A 17,219-nucleotide genomic window follows, 5' to 3' on the forward strand; every position below is an offset into this window, starting at 1 on the left:
GCCACTCTGGGCAGCTTTCAACATATATAGAAACATAATAAAACATAATAAAAAGAGCCAGTGTGGTGCAGTGGTTCAGAGCGGTGGACTTGTAATCTGGTGAACCGGGTTCGCGTCTCCGCTCCTCCACTTGCAGCTGCTGGGTGACCTTGGGCTAGTCACACTTCTTTGAAGTCTCTCAGCCCCACTCACCACAGAGTGTTTGTTGTGGGGGAGGAAGGGAAAGGAGAATGTTAGCCGCTTTGAGACTCCTTCGGGTAGTGATAAAGTGGGATATCAAATTCAAACTCCTCCTCCTCCTCCTCCTCCTCCTCCTCCTCCTCTTCTTCTTCTTCTTCTTCTTCTTCTTCCTCCTCCTCCTCCTCCTCCTCCTCAACATTTAAAGATTTCCCTATACAGTGCTGCCTTCAGATGTCTTCTAAAGTTTGCAGAGTTATTTATCTCCTTGGCTCAGGGGTCACACAACTCCATACACTCCAACATTTCTTTGATGAAAATAGGGACGTCCTAAGGAAAAGTGAGACATTCTGGGATCAAATCGGACAACTTCTGTAAACCCAGGACTGTCCTTGGAAAATAGGGACACTTGGAGGGTCTGACATTTGTGTTTATTACTCCTCCCATTTTTGCCTCTGGCCCTGCCCGCCTCTGGCCTGTGACCTTGGAAGACTTCCCAGAAGGGAATGTGGTGCTTGGACTGAAAAAAAAAGAAAAAAAAGATTCCCAGCCTCTCCTATGAGCCTTGCAGAAGTTGGCGAAGTCCACGGGGACAATGGTAATAAATTCACCTGTCACCTTCTCTGAAACATTGGTTGAGATGGCCTTCCCCAGATCAGGCATCTAGAGATTGGAGAGAAATTCATTCCGTATGCACTTAAAGGTGAGCCTAACTATTTCACACTTTCAAAAACAGTGTGCTAACTTAAATGCAGCCCTCATTCAAAATTTGCACATCTTTGAATTTTGCAGGGCTGTTCGCCTGCCAAATAATGTGTTCAAAAGGCATATGCTAAGGTAAGGTGTACATAAAAACACACACATTGATGAAAATAGCATGCAGAAACACATTATGTTTGGGGGAAATTATTTGCAAAAATGTGTATACAAAAATTTGCATACAAAAAAATTGGACTATTAGGACAAATTTGTACTAAAATGCTGATTAATTTTCACGAGGGCTTTAAAAAAAGGGGGGGGGAATGCAAAGTATTGTGGAAATCTGGAGAACTGAATTTAAGATTAGAAAAGGAGGAACCGAAGAAACTAAAGTTAACAGATTTGCTCATCCCTCCTGCCCTCTTCGCTTTCTGAAGGAGCCTTGGCCTGAACCCAAAGGTCATGTACAGCACGGTCAATAAGTGGTGACTGGGCTTTGAAAACTGGGCTGGAGCACATGCACATTTCAGAAGAATAAGATCAAAAAGAGGAAGAGATGGGTTTGCTGCAAGGGAGAAGATGAATACTTGCTTGTCCTCTTAAGAAGAAGAAGAAAACCAGACTAGACATGCAGCAGTTGCATGCAATTAAACAATGATAGCACACCTCATTTTCTCTGTCAAATATCCGAAGGTACTGTTAGCACACTGAGCCTTGGCCCATGCTGGCAGGGCAAGTGTGCAAAGTTGATTCTCCTGCATGCGATCTGTGGCTGCAGCGAGTCTGCCTGTCAATGCAGCACAACTCGTGGTCAGCATGAAATTCACTTAGGAGCAAACTGGAATAGCAGAATTCCCAGCTCCCAGCATGTGCTAAGTCAGCTTCCTGTTGGAAATCAGCTGTTTATAACATCTGCGGCAACACGTGGGATCTTAATGTGTAATAGTCCCCCTCTGTCCATTCAATTGATGAAAAGGCAGCTATTCTGTTGCAGTTCGAAAGCCTCTCTGGGACAGAAAGCCCAGAGAATCCTAAATTATCCTCTAAATCAGCACTTTTCAGCTTCTTCAGACCTTTTACCCCGACCTGCAACATGAGACTTGCCTTTATTTATGTCTTCTTCTTCTTAGACCATCCCTCCCCACCATATATGTTGCTTTCTCCTTTTCCTTTCTGCTAGCAAGAGCCAAAAAGAGCTGGTGATTCTGGTGTGACTCCACTGTACGTCTGCTGTTCTAAATATGGTCAAACAATCTAGATCTAAGCAAGGAGCAAATATCAGATTTGTTGTGTGTTATAAGAATACCAGAAGAGCCCTGAAGGTTTAGGCCAAAGGCCCGTCTGGGCCAGTGCTCTGTCTCACCAGATACCTCTAGGAAGCCCTTAAGTAGAACTTGAGGCAATAGGACTCTTTCCGTTGGGCTCCCCAGAATCTGGTATTCAGAGGCATGCTGACTATCAAAGCTACACGAAAGGGCAGATTTACACAGAAGACTCATATGGAACCGGCTTCCTGCCTGCCTGCCTGCCTGCCTGCCTTTTTCAATTTTCAATTTTATTTTGACAAAGTAATAATCATAAATAAATAAGAATAAAAATGTGCACCCCACCACCAAGACCATTCCATTGTAACTATCCAACCTCCTAAAATTTCAACAATTCCTGCGATGGTTTGACCCCTTTCCGTTTTAACAGTATAGATTCTACAAACACCCTCCATATCTCCTCAAAATCATTTCTCCTGCGCATTCCCCATCTTACCTTAATGGCACATGTTAATTTATCACTAATAGCTATATCTCACACCTCTTTATACCATTCTTCCATATTATATTCTGCTTGCCCCTTCCACTTCCTAGCTATAATAATTCGTGCAGCTGTCAATAAATTTGTGAGCAAGTCCTTAACAGCCTGCAAACCTTCCACCCCATTGTAGATTGATAATAATGCTGCCTCTGGACTTTCGGCCAGCTTTAACCCAGGGATTTTTGTTAAATACCCTTTGCCCAAAAAATTGTACATATTTACACCCCCACCACATGTGAAGATAATCCCCTGTTTGCTGGCAGAACTGGCTTTCTTGAGAATGTAATGCTGTAGCAGTTGAGAATTCAGAGGGGGGGATCCCATCATTGATTACTCTCATGTTCCCTACATGTAGAAAACTTGCACATCAGAAAGGCTAGGCTTGAACTCTCATATATTGTTCTTCTGTCGGCACCGAAAAAATAATAAGAGAGGGTTCAGTTTTCCAGTCCTCCATCTTCATTCTCAAGTGGCATAGTCCCAGGAGAGCTGTACTGTTTACTTTCTTCTGATTATCTAAATATGATTGTTGGTCCAATTTCATGCTCAGTGCAAGAGAAGAGATAACGTTCCTGTTAACTCACTCATGCACAAAAAAGCATGGAAATTTGCCTTATTGTGAAATCAGAGACACTCACTACAAAATCAGATCGACTAGGATTGCAATCCTATACACACTTACCTAGGAGTAAGTCCCACTGAATTCAAAGTGACTTGCCTTTGAACAGGCATGCATAGGATTGCACTGTGGCTACCTAGATTTTTTAAAAATAATATATACAGTGATCTCCCACAGTCATGGATATCTGGAGGATACAATGAACAGATGAGCTTGTCAGCACCTCTACATTTTCAGCCTTGGCATCTTACAGACAGTGGCACTGCAGTTAAATTACTGGCAGTCATCTATATTGCATGGTCTCGGGCTAGACGGAGACTGAGGGATGAAATATCAAACCCAGCAGAAGTCCAAAGGCTACACACAGCAGGCAGCAACACAGAAGGCTTATGTAGCTTGAGCCTGTTGCAATCTTGAGTCTGATTTAAAGAAGGGAAAAGAGAGTTTTTATTACATGGAGACCTATGGCCTTCCTGATTCATTTTGGCATAGCTGCTTTTTATTAACGATGGGCCCCTTCAGACTGGTGGTTTCTCCACCCCCCCCCAGGTTTATTGTGCAACACGTCTTTGATAGAGGAAGAAGAGTTTGGATTTGATATCCAACTTTATCACTACTCTAAGGAGTCTCTAAGGGACGCAGGTGGCACTGTGGTCTAAACTACAGAGCCTAGGGCTTGCCAAACAGAAGGTTGGCGGTTCGAATCCCTGCGACGGGGTGAGCTCCTGTTGCTCGGTCCCTGCTCCTGCCAACCTAGCAGTTTGAAAGCACGTCAAAGTGCAAGTAGATAAATAGGTACCACTCTGGTGGGAAGGTAAATGGTGTTTTTGTGTGCTGCTCTGGTTCGCCAGAAGCAGCTTAGTCATGCGGGCCACATGACCCGGAAGCTGTACGCCGGCTCCCTCGGCCAATAAAGCGAGATGAGCGCTACAACCCCAGAGTTGTCCGCGACTGAATCTAATGGTCAGGGGTCCCTTTACCTTTACCTTTAAGGAGTCTCAAAGCGGCTCACAATCTCCTTTCCCTTCCTCCCCCACAACAAACACTGTGTGAGGTGAGTGAGGCTGAGAGACTTCAGAGAAGTGTGACTAGCCCAAGGTCACCCAGCAGCTGCATGTGGAGGAGCGGGGACGTGAACCCGGTTCCCCAGATTACGAGTCTACCGCTCTTAACCACTACGCCACACTGTGCATTGGTGCTAGATTTATATTGGACTGTCCACACACCAGTCTGTTTTATGAGTTGCTTCTGTGATACTTCTCTTTTAACACATTGCTATCTGGAAGGGCTCTCTTGTGCCACAGTGCAACAAAAGCAGGGCAAGCAAACAAAGCCTGGAATGTTTGTGGTATAAAGGGTTTATAGGATTTCAGCAGGAAATTACAGGATAAGCACTGATTGGAACAGAAGCTTTGTGACCACCCCAAAACCTTTGCAGTTGTAGATGGTATTGAAAAGTGGATTGTATATGACTGTCCCAATACTGCCATGAGCAAAAGTAATCATGAATGCACAACAAAAAGGGCATCCTGAGAGACCCCATGAAAACTGTGGCCTGCCAAAGAGTGCTGCTGTTGTTGCCATCCATCTGCCTTGAGAGACAATGGAGTGCGCCTCCAGGGGTGAAGCCAAAACGTTGCATTAGCAGCACCAAAGTGATCTCCCCATGGTGCAAGACTGGGCTTTATGGAGGGCCTGGGCTGCCCAGACAACAAGACCCCACCCCTCCTGGCCTCACTGATATGGTCCATAGGAAAGCAGAGAATATGTTTGGCAGCAGCTTGGCTGCAGGAGTTGTTGGAAGGAGGTGTCAGGCTTCAGGGAATTGGCTTCCTCTACCCATTGCAGTAGATAAGAAGATCAAATGAAAGGAATGTCTTACCAGTTAGAATCTTTAATAATCACAGTGAGAGAACAAAGAACACGACTCCTCGAAATGATGGTGCTCCCAATTAAAGCTAACACCCCTCCATTAATCTATGTCACTCCTACGTCTTGTAATCTGAGCTTGTACCCTCTGCACTTTCTGTTCTGAGACTTTCTGAGACCTTGGGGAGGGTGGAGGAATGCTGTCCAATGACTATGAATCTGTTAACGCCCTCTCTCTCCCAGTTCTTCTCCTCCTAGCTGTTCCTCATCCAGTATTTCCCAGCTTCTGCCTTCTGAACTATGCCCCTCTGCAAACCACTGTTCCAAATCTATATTTTCCTCCTGCTCCTGGGAAGATTCAGGATCCTGATCAGGAGCAGGCAGAGGGGGAGGCTCCAACCATTCCTCCTCAGTGCAGCCCTCCTCAGCACAATCCCTGACAGGAGGCATACAAGGCCTGCAAATGATTGCATTAAGAGTTTCTCTTCAGGCATACCTACTACTTTGGGGATTTGGAATGGCCCCACTGATTTTATTATATGCAATATTAGATGTCACGTTCTAACAAAGGCAATGATCAAGTTCATTCTGCAGCAAAACACCCTCCTCCCAATGGTGGAGAAACACACATCTATTACCCTTATAAGCTGATCATCACTAAGACTGCATGTTCCCTATGGAGAAACACCATGAGGCCCGCCTTTCTGTGTGTACCATTATTAAATCCATGTCAGCACGATCCCCACGATGGCATTCCCATTCCAAGTCAGAGCCTCGGACTCTAAACTAGAACCACATGTTATTTTCACAAGGCAGCGTCCAGGTCCGTCTTCACACTTTCGCCCAGCTGTCCGAGGGAACCACATCAAAGCAGGTGAAGTGATGTGAGGGATACACGAGCACCAAGGGCCCCTGAGCCAGCCAAGTCCTGCCCCCACCCCTAAAATGAGACATCAGCAGGGTTGGATTGCGGCGCTAAAGGCAAACAGGCAAAAGAGGCGAGTACGGCTGAAATAAGTAAGATCGTTTGCAGCCCTCTTCTGCTCATAGAACACCCTGAGCAGCGTCTCAGTATCAAAAGCAACATGGCACACTTGCAAAAGTACATGCAAAATAAGGAGACTATGAGCTGAAAGCAGCAGTCTCAAGTATAGACACTGGGCAGCAACAAAATTAAACTGGAACTGTCTTATAGTCTTATAGGACCTGGACATTAGTGGTTAACGTATGGACAGCGGAGCAAGCTGGCCTGCAGGGCATATGTTTCTCGTTGTGGTGAGGATGCATTGTATTTCTATTTAAATTATAGCATATTAGTTTAGGCAAACTTTTTTTTGATACTGCTGCTGCATTTTCTCTTTCTTTGGGATATGTAAGTGACTTCCAAGTCATCAGTGATGCTTCTATGAAGTTCCCACTTTGGGTGTTATTCTTTAGAGCGAGGTGGGGGCAGATGTCAGGCCTGTTGGATCGACTTTCTTTTTACTATAACCCCAAGATCTACCATATACTTAGAATGAAAGAAGAGGATGCATCTGAGAACATACAGAACCCAGGGGTGCCCCCAGTTTGTTGCTATTTTTAGAAGGAATTTGATCACATACCAGCAAATTCAGGACGCGCAGTTCACAGCAGCGGCAGACTTCAGGCTTTGAAATTTCAGTGGCGCCTCCTGTGATGCCAAAATTTTGCAGCCCCTCCCACATCTCACATTCCATTGTTCAACATTGTTGCGGCACCTCCTGCAGTGCCCTCCCACCTTGGCACCCCGCACAGGCGAACCGGTCATGCTCCCCTAAATCTGCTTCCGTTGGGAGGTCTTGAGCATAAAACCATTTCCCCCAAAGATCAGGTGTTTTGTGAAAAGGGAGTAATCAAAAATTATTGGGAAATGATTTATAATGAAATGAAAAAAGATGTTTAAGACAACAGCTGCACGGATGTTACAGGGCCCAGAGATGGAAAGAAGATAAAGTTCCTATCAGAGAAGAATGGCAGATCGAGATGATGGACAATGCTGAAATGGCTAAAATGACTGGAAGAGTCAGAAATCAGGAAGACCAAAATTTTAATAAGGAATGGGGAAAATTTATAATTTATCTTAAAGACCATTGTAAACAGTTAAAAGATGTGGGATGAAATGATTAATAGGACCCACAAAGGGGAGGAGGGAAGTCCAGGAGATTCCCTGGAGTCTTGTTTTTATGATTTATGTCTGATATATCTCTGTAAAATCTTAATTTGAAAAACCAAATAAATAAATATTTTTTTTAAAAAAGAAATTGTCCGCTCCTCTTTCATCCATTCCATTTCATCCATCCATTCAGCTTCGTTGTGCACCCACGAGTTCCGTTGTAGTTATACACTTGCTTTCACACATCATCTGACCTCCCCACACACAAATAGGAATGAATGCTGAATAAAGAGAATGTATGGAAGTGCCCTAGGAATTCATTTCCTATTGAAGAGCTGAACTGAGCTCCCAAAGTCCGCAGTTGACTAATTTTCTTCCTTTCCAGCAGCTGAATTCAAGTGAAAAATGTGGGGCTGTTATTGCAATTGCTGAACCACTAGGTGTTAGACACTCTTGCCATCAGAGCTGCTGCAGATCCCCCAGAGATCTTCCAGCAGATGCCCACCTGCCTTTGGCTCACCCCATCTGTATCTGCCTGGTTTGCTTTTGTGTTTCGGGAATGAAATGTTCATTCCAGGAAGAATAGAATATATCACTTGAATATTTTCTTACTCAGGATGACATTTATGCTGAATTTGATAGCAAACTGGTTTCCGCTAAAAATAGCTTCTTTTAAACAAGAAGAAATAGCTTCGCTGTTTTTCTCCATGCCCATTAATGGGAGGAAGAGGTGAACTGTGTAAGACAACACCCTGTTGATTGTGTGATTGAAGGCATTTATTTTGTTTTTTAAAAGAAATATCACAACATTCTCTTTGGCAGACAGACTGCAAACAATTTCCTGCAGAAAAAGGCTGAGTACATGGACCGTTGAGCACTATGACCCAGTGATCATTGTCAGTCGGGAGTGAGAAAGGACCAACAGCCCCAGGGTTTCTCTCTGGAAGGTCAGCAATGTTAAGGCTTCCAATAGCTCTTGTTTTCAAAAATCCCTGCACACTACGATCAGCTTCTCTGAGAATGTGCAAAGTTCCTCTGGGATAATAACTTGCAAAAGTGCATCTGGCACTGTGTGTGTGAATGGAGAAACAAACAAATGGGTCTAAGGCATTAGGACCTAAGAGACAACCTTCCTAGATCAGATATCAAAGGCTTGTCTAGTCCAGTATTCCACTTCCAACAGTGGACCAGCCAATCCCTCTGGTAAGGCTGCCCTGGAGAGCAGAACTACCATAAGAAAATAGGAAGAGTCCTGCTGGTTCAGTCCAGATCCCCATCTAATCTAGCATTCTGTTCTTACAGTAGCCAACCAGATGCCTATGGGAAGCGTGCAAGCAGGACTAGAGTTCAACAGCGCCCTCCCACTCGCAATTCCCAGCGGCTATAATTCAGAGGAAGGGAGGACAGGTAGCCATTGTGGCTATTGGCCCCAATAGCCTTATCCTCTGCAAATGTGTCTGTTCCAAGTTGAAGAGATACAGTGGGCTGGAGGGTAGGTTTCAGCAGAACGTCAGGAGAAAACGTAGCAGAAGTTTGACACTGGAACCAACCAATCACCCAGAGGGGGCGGGTGGCCTCTCCCTCACTGGGGGTCTTCAGGCAGAGGCTCTAGCTAGGGAGTTCCTGCATCAAGCAGGGAGCTGTACTGCCTACAAGACTCCTTCCAACTCTATGATTCATGCACAAGACTGGTTCATCTGCCAAACCTCAGCTGTTGTATTTATGTTGGTTGACAAGCCACCATATTAACCCAACCAACAATGAGAGGAAAGAGGCTATGTTTAGTACCAACTGAAGCTTCTAAATCAGGGGTGGGGAAGCTCAGGCCTGGGGGCTGAGTGAGGTATCTATATCTGGCCTCTGGGACTCTCCCTAAGCTAGAACCTCCTGAGGCACCTTCCTCACCACTTCTGCTTTGCACTTTCTTTGCGCTTTCTTTGAATGCTTTTGCCTGCCTGTGATGGGTTCTTGAACCGGAAAGTTGTCCGAAAGGGAACATGGCTCTCAAATTGTAACAGGTTCTCCATCCCTATTCAAAATAGTCATAACATGCAGCCAGATGGAGAGGAAAGCCAGCATTAGGTTGAAATCTGGTTTGGATGTGTCAGGGAACTGACATCAGAGCGAGAGGCGAAGGGGAGGCTCCCAGATTCTGCGGGCGAAGGACCCAGCACCAGGGGGAGAAGCAGCTCGGTTGAGGGGGAAGGAAATCAGCGCAACACCCGGGATATGGGGGAGGCGGAGGGAGAGCTCCGGGATTCTTCTCTGGACATCAGTGAGGAGAGCACAGGTCCTCCGCTACCCATGCCCTCCCTGCGCAGAAGACTCCCGCGCAGTGAGAGAAGGAGGCGTTTGGGAGTCAGACAGCTTCTATGCTGGAAGAGGTTTAAGAAACGCCCACAGACAGATTCTGCTAGCGACTGAGACAGCCGTGCGGAGATGGGCTGTGCAGTCAGAACGGTTTAACCAAGGCAATTAACCCTAGAGAGGTGGCACTTTACGCACGAGTAACTCATACCCATTACAGGATGTAACAGTGAGTCAAGGTGGAGGGGAAAGCACACCGCTAGAAGTTAGTAAATTGAAATTGTTCACCAGCCCCTCACTCTGGTGAGTGTTAGAGAAAAGAGCATGCTGTTTGCTGATAAAGCAGCTCAATGCATCCTGCACTACTGAAAATCATAGTCATTTCTGGCTTCTTCTACAAAGGAAACCTCACCGGCTGCTTCAGCAGAGCAAACCATCACTCCTATTGTTTACACAAATTTTAAGGTGCACCCAGTAGAAGGAAGCATCTTGGGAAAACCTTTCCCAATAGTTCTTTTCATCTGCAAAATCCTTCCAACCCTGTAAATAGATAAACTTCTCACATGATTAAAGGAGGTCTAGGACAATGAATCCCAGAACTAAGGTATTTACCATTTCAAAAGAATGGCCCAGACTGGCCAGGATAAGGCAATCATCAAGCATGATCAGGTATCTTGACAGACAGGTGACAAGCCACACTCTCAAATTTCCGTTGTAGACCGCCTCTTTCTGTGACACTGGTATGGCTTGTAGGTGGTCTTTAGCTAAGGAGTTGGGCAATTTCTTGCCTTTAAAAGTTGCTGCATCCTTTTGTTCTGGGTCATCACCCCCTTGCAAGGTAGGGAGACTCTGTTGCAACAGAAAAATAAATATCTGCCTTGCTTTGGCTGGTTCTAACCTCCACCTATTCTTCTTTGACCGATCATGGACTTACGGGATATTTGGGGAGTCCCTTGGGGGAGCTGGGCTGTAAAAGTCAACCCCTCATTTTCTCACGGCACTATCTTGAAGCAAATCAAACAGTTGTTCAGTTCTGTATATGCTCTGTGGAGGAAGGCTGAGGAAAAAAGGTCATCAATGAGCTGATCGGTTAATGAAGTCAAGAATCTCCTGTCTGAACATACGGGAGGCAAGGTCTGTCTCAGACTGCATGTGACCAGGTTGAAGACGCTTGCTACTTGCCTCTGGGCAACATGTTTAGTGCCAAACTATAGTATCGGAGGGGAGACTTCATGAGATTCCTGGCTTTGGCAGGAACAGTGGAGCTGAGAGCCAAGGCAGCTTTAAAAGTGCGCTGTGCGGTTTCTGTCACCGCCGAGAAAGCAAACAACAGCAACGTCCCGTATTTACAGCACACACCCCCCATCTCCAAGCAGTCCCTTTGTGCCTTTATTTTCATCTTTATTGAGTCAGGAGTCCCTGTTTCCCACCCCCACCCCAAACTCAGAAAATTCAGACGGGGACAGCCTCGGCGAAAGAACCAGCCTGGGCTGGGCGAGTAACCCAAGGAAAGCTGATAATTCAACGTGTGTTTTTCTGTACTCGCTGTGTGTGGTCTGTACCATGCTTCGTAATCGTATCTGTCCCTTGGGTAGTGACGTGCCTCCTTGCTGGAAAAAAGAGGCCTTGTGGAGACGCTGGCATTTGTTGCCGCTCGTGGTAAATAGCAATGTGCACGTTGCTTAGGGAAGGCACGCCTTTTGGGCTCTCTCTCTCTCTCTCTCTCTCTCTCTCTCTCTCTCTCTCTCTCTCCCCCCCCCCCCCCATTTAGAATCTGGGCTGCTTTTTTGGAGGGATTCTATTTTTTGCCAAGTTCTCTGCAGCATCCCACTTTTAAGTGTGTGTGAGGAAAAGAATTTTTAAAAAAACCCAGCTCTGCAAAGAAATCTATTTTATGCCCTCAAGAGGAAACAAACCCGAGAAGTAACTCATGTGTGCTTTTGAAACAGAGTTATAGCCCTTTTAGAGGACAAGGGAGGCTTGGGGATAATTCTCAGGGTCTCAGGCCCCGTCTGCACTGCACATTTAAAGCCCTTTCATATCACTTTAAATGTCTTCCCACAAAGATTTCTGAGGCCTGTAGTTTGTTAAGGGTGCCGAGAGTTGTTAGGAGACTCCTATTCCCCTAATGGAACTATAATTTTCAGTGTGGTTGAACAGCAAATTTGTCTTCACAAGGGACTCTGAGAATTGTAGGTGTGTGAGGGGAATAGGGGTCTCCTAACATCTCTCACTACTTTTAATAAGGGGTGAACTGCAGGGGAATGGAAACAGTGCTGCATGTGGTAAATAGGGAGGAACAGAAAATGATGCATTCTTACGTTATGTTTCCTCCCAGGTATCCACAGCAAAAACTTTAGAGGACTTTGACTTGTGCGGAGAGGGGACCATTTGCTGTTCTGATCCAAGCAGCAAATTGTCTTGGGACACATTTACCTCATATGTTTACACTGCTATGATACCATTTTAAACAGCCATGGCTTCCTGCTTCCAAATTTTGGGAGCTGTGACCTGTTAAGGGTGTTATAAAGTTGTTAGGAGACCCGTTTGCCTCACAGAGCTTTGATTTCCTGAGTTCCCTGTGAAGAAGGGTTGACTGTTAAACAACTGGGAATTTTAGCTCTGTGAGGGGATTAATAGGGGTTTTCTAACAATGCTCAGCACCCTTAGCAAACTACAGCTCCCAGAATTATTTGAGGGAAGCCATGTCTGTTTAAAGTGGTATCGCAGTGCTTTAAATGTATGGCAATGAATGCAGCCTTGGACCAGCTCCACAAAGTCTGCCAGGGCCTGACTTTGATGTATCCAAGAAATCTGTGAGCAGAAAAACGGGATATGACGTGTGTGTTTCAATGCAGCTGAAATGACAGGATATGCCCTATGAGGTAATCTTATGTCATGTACTTGCCACAAGCTAGCTGTCTTTTCATGAGCCATCTGGGGAGGGGAGGAGAGGAAAGGCCACAAGGTTATTTTGTCTCCTTTTCATCTGAAATGCCCTTCTAGAACCGAACATGTCAATTTTGTTATGGCAGTTGGAACAGATTGTTGGGAAATGTGATGCTTTCTCAAGGGTGTTGGAGATGTTCTCTTCTGTATGACCAAGTCTGTTTTTTTGTTTTAAACCATTTCATCATGTCCTCCTGACTGAAATCCCAAGATATATATTTTTTTTCCTGGAAAGGTGACAAAACTTCCTGCACGATGCTTAAAAAGGAGGGGGAGCTGTCAGGAGGACTCTCTTTTGGTGTGAAGGGAGGAGAGTGAAAACTCTTTGGAAAGGACATGTGGAAAATATATAGGCATGAAGGAAAGGAGGCAGATAACCGTGGGAGGACAGGCAACTTTATTGAATCCAAACAGGTTAAGTCACCCCAAACTCACAGCCAGACAAGTTTAAATTAGGTCTGAGTGACTGGGACTCTTAGCGGTTCTCCAAGATAAATAGTCCTCACCCTCCAGTCTCAGAAAGGCAAATACTGGAAATTTCCATCGCAACACTCCTGCCTCTGTCTAGCAGTGCATAATCCTGTAGTAATTAAACACACTAAACAGGCTAGGCCTAAAAGCATTGGTCCAGTTCGCATGCAATGTTAAGCCAAGCCATGGGTGAGCAAGCATTCAATTTTATTTAATGTTTCTGTACGCCTTTTCCCCAACAAGCAGATTGAGTTCATAGCAGCTCACAACAAGAAAACATTAGCAGATAAAAACACTACTTCCTCATACAGAACACGAGTACTGCACGAGTACAGCAAATATAAAATGGGAAAATCACAAAACAATCACACTGGAGATATGTTAGGAATACCAACCAATCATGAAGCAAGAGAGAAGAAAAACCAAACCATCCCTCTCTCATCCAAGGTGTATATATTCCCTTCTCATCTCTTACCTGAAGACAGGAATGGGGGAGAAAGTCATCACAGTTTGAATTGAAAGGCAAATCTATCAAATTCGCACTTTCCAAGGCAACATGTGAACCGAAACTCAACCATCCTCTGAAATTCACACTTATCTGAATTTTGCAGTGCAGTTCACCAAACAAACAATGTTTATGAAAATGCATGTATTAGGGAAAGGTGTGCATAGAAATGAATATATTAGTGAACATAACATACAAATTTCCATTATATTAGGAGAAATTGCATGCATACATATGTAAGTCAAAACTGCATACAAAAATGTGTTTATTAACATAAATCTGGCACAAATGTGCTGATGAATTTTCATGATTTATTTTTTAAAAATCAAATTGCTGCAGAAATGTGGAGAACTGAATTTAAGAAAATGAGAAGCCAAAAGAACCGAAAGTGACAGGTCCTGCCATCCCCATTGGCTGCCTGCCAAATGGTTGGAATTGTATATGCAAATATCTCTGGACCAGATCCCATGGCCAGAGTGACGTGGGTGCCATCCGCTCCACTGCTCTTTCAACACCCACCTCTACAGGTCTTGGCCTGTTGTCTCCATAAGAAATGGGTAGTGTTTCTAATATGTGGTACTAATCTAACACTGGGTCACTTGTGCAACGGCCAACATCTCAAGGCAAATGCTGCTATGTAACCTTCCAGGGTCCAAAGGCTGCTTGCTTCTCTGTTGTGAACAAAGACCTCGGCCGACCCAGATGGTGTTTGTGCTTGACTTATGCTTTGATCTTGAGCAGTGCTCAGTGGGGGAAGTTTCACCTTCCCTCCCCCGCCCTGTAAAAGCCTGGATGAAAATTAAAACCACTGACCATCCCTGCAATGAATAAGTAACGCACTGATACCTAACCTGGGTCCCACGTGAGTGAGATGCCCAAGGTGTCTTTCAACACTCCATTAAGAGCACAGAATCTTATTTCAGTAGTTGAATGGTAATAAATCTCTCCAAGGGACCTCTGCTATTCATAATAAAACAGGAGTGGGACGCCTTTTTTTCACCTGAGGGCCACATTCCTGCATGGGTAACCTTCTGGGGGCCACATGCCAGTGGTGAGGCAAAAATGAGTGTAGCAACAGATACGACTCTACATTCTAGCCATGCAAAATACAGATTTGTGCACCATATATTTGTTGTTGTTGTTTAGTCGTTTGGCCGTGTCCGACTCTTTGTGACCTCATGGACCAGAGCACGCCAGACACTCCTGTCTTCCACTGCCTCCCTCAATTTGGTCAAACTCATGTCGGTAGCTTCAAGAACACTATCCAACCATCTCGTCCTCTGTCGTCCCCTTCTCCTTGTGCCCTCCATCTTTCCCAACATCAGGGTCTTTTCCAGGGAGTCTTCTCTTCTCATGAGGTGGCCAAAGTATTGGAGTCTCAGCTTCTGGATCTGTCCTTCCACTGAGCACTCAGGGCTGATTTCCTTAAGAATGGATAGGTCTGATCTTCTTGCAGTCCATGGGACTCTCAAGCACTGGCAGAGGAAGAGGAGTGCGGGGGGAGCGCACTGCCCCTAGCAGCGCGACCCCCAGGGTGCCATCGTGGCTGCCCCCCTGCCCGTGCTGGGCACCCTGCCCCCACAGGTGGCGCACCCCATCCCAGGACGCACACCAGCCCCTCCCCCTCCTGCTCTCCACCCCCGGTGCTGGAGCATGAAGCTCCACCACTGCTCTCAAGAGTCTCCTCCAGCACCATAATTCAAAAACATCAGTTCTTTGGCAATCAGCCTTATTAATCCATGCAAGCAATAGCTGTTGCTACACTTCAGGACACGTTTCAGACCCTGCAAGTTCCCCTATTTTCCAGGGATGTCCCTCATTTAGAGAAGCTATCCTGGTTTCTGATTTGATCCCGGAATGTTCTGCTTTTCCTTAGGATGTCAGAGAAATGTTGGAGGGTATGGAGTTATCTGACCCCCGAGCCGCCTGAAGGCGATACTGTATAGGGAAGTGGGTTTTTTTTAATGTTTAATGTTTTATTATGTTTTTACATATGTTGGAAGCTGCCCAGAATGGCTGGGGCAACCCAGTAAGATGTGTGGGGTATAAATAGTAAGATTATCATTATGGAATGGGACGTGCCTATTTTCATCAGAGAAATGTTGGAGGGTATGTTATTTCTGCTTGGCAAAAGCACCCAAAAGAAGGTGTGGAGCAAGAGTGATGTGGGGCATGACCTAGGGACAGCTTCCAGAGCTAGATAGAGAGGGCTGGAGAGCCACATTAGATCCCTAGGCCTGAAGTTCCCAGATTAACTTATAGCAGTGTTTCCCAACCGGTGTTCCGCGGCACACTAGTGTGCCGCCAGACGTTGCCTGGTGTGCTGTGGGAGGGAGGCGGGCGAGTCGGGCGGCGAGAGGCGGGCCGGCGGCGGCGAGGAGTGGCCGCCCAGCGCGGGGCTCTCGCCGTCTGCCTGCCTGGCTGCCTGCCTGACGCGCAAACCCCCGGCGCAGGCGCCCCGCTTGTTGACACGGGAGGGGAGGGGGGAGAGGAAACGCTGCTGGTGCCGCTGCTCCTCGGCGGCGGCTCCTCCTCTCAGCCCGCCCTGCCTATATTTGCGCCAATCCCCGCCCACTAAAGCATTCGCGCCTCCCAATGGGAAGCCTTGCCGGGCGGCGGGCGTTGCTGCCTGAGAGTTCTGAAGCCACGCCCACTTTCCCAGAGACTGGCGGTTCTGAGGGATCCAGGGCAGGGCCGGCGCGCACGCGCGCTTCTTGCTGCCCGGGCGCTTGCTCTAATCCCGCCTTCCCTGGGAGGGAGGGACGGCGGTGGCCGCGAGCGTCCGGGGTGGGGCACGCGCTGGCTCTCCCTGGCGGCCCCCGTGCCTGGCGTTCTATCAGTGCGCCTCCTCTCTCTTTCCCCACCCATCCTCCACGTGCTGCGCTCTAACCCGGAGTTAGAAGCGAATTAGAACACGCCCCCCGTGTGTGGTGTTTTTTTTTTTGCTGCTCCTCTTTTTTTAGGGCTTTTTGGCGGCTTTTGGGACGACATCGAGGGGTGGCGCCCACGCTCCTTGTGCGCCCGCCCCGGAGGCTCGCCCGCGCGGTAGTGCTAGAGGAGGAGAGAGGTGGGCATGGCGGCTGTTTTGGAGCTGTTGCTGCAGGACGAAGTGGCAGCCAGCGCTGTCGTGCGGTGGCTGAAGGCGAGCCAGAGCCCCTGCGCCGTGGAGGTAAAACGCGCAGCGCCGCCCTTGCTTCACCCAGCCCTCGGTTCGAGCGGGAAGTATCCGGGAAAACGGAGTTGATGCCGGCCTTCAAAACTCTGCGCTCCAAAAGGGAGGCGGGAGGGGGAAAAAACAGGTCGACCACTTGAGGTTTCCTCCTCTGGCGGGATGCTAAGTGGGAAGCTGCAGCCTTCAGGCCTGCGCTATGTGAACTCCTGAAGGGCTCTTGCGGTAGCTTTTCGGGAGCCCAGGTGTATATATGTGCCCCCCTGAGGGAGCCCTTCACTGAACCTGAGAACCCTGCTGTGGAGTTGGTGGGAATGAGTTGCTGTGCGCCCTTACGAATCCTTCCCAAATGCAGCTTTAATGATTCAGAAACAAGACCTACAGAATTCGTTGGAAGTTACTATTTTTTTATTTTTTTTTACATAAGTAAAAAGTGACCTTTCCCCATCTGGCATGGTGGTGTGCCTCGAGATTTTTTTCATGAAACAAGTGTGCCTTTGCCCCAAAAAGGTTG

The 17,219-nt window shown here is 46.8% G+C and overlaps 1 protein-coding gene across 1 annotated transcript in view; it reads left to right on the forward strand.

The window, feature by feature from the left end:
- Window positions 1-818: 818 nt before the first annotated feature.
- The window catches only part of VSIG10L2 (V-set and immunoglobulin domain containing 10 like 2), a 52,221-nt gene continuing 35,820 nt past the window's right edge, over window positions 819-17,219 (forward strand). The window contains exon 1 of the mRNA XM_083480400.1: window positions 819-880. The gene's annotated coding sequence lies outside the window, so the exon portion shown is untranslated. The remainder of the gene's footprint in view (window positions 881-17,219) is intronic.

This window comes from Podarcis liolepis (assembly GCF_965112155.1).
Source record: "Podarcis liolepis genome assembly, chromosome: 16".
Taxonomy (NCBI): domain Eukaryota; kingdom Metazoa; phylum Chordata; class Lepidosauria; order Squamata; family Lacertidae; genus Podarcis; species Podarcis liolepis.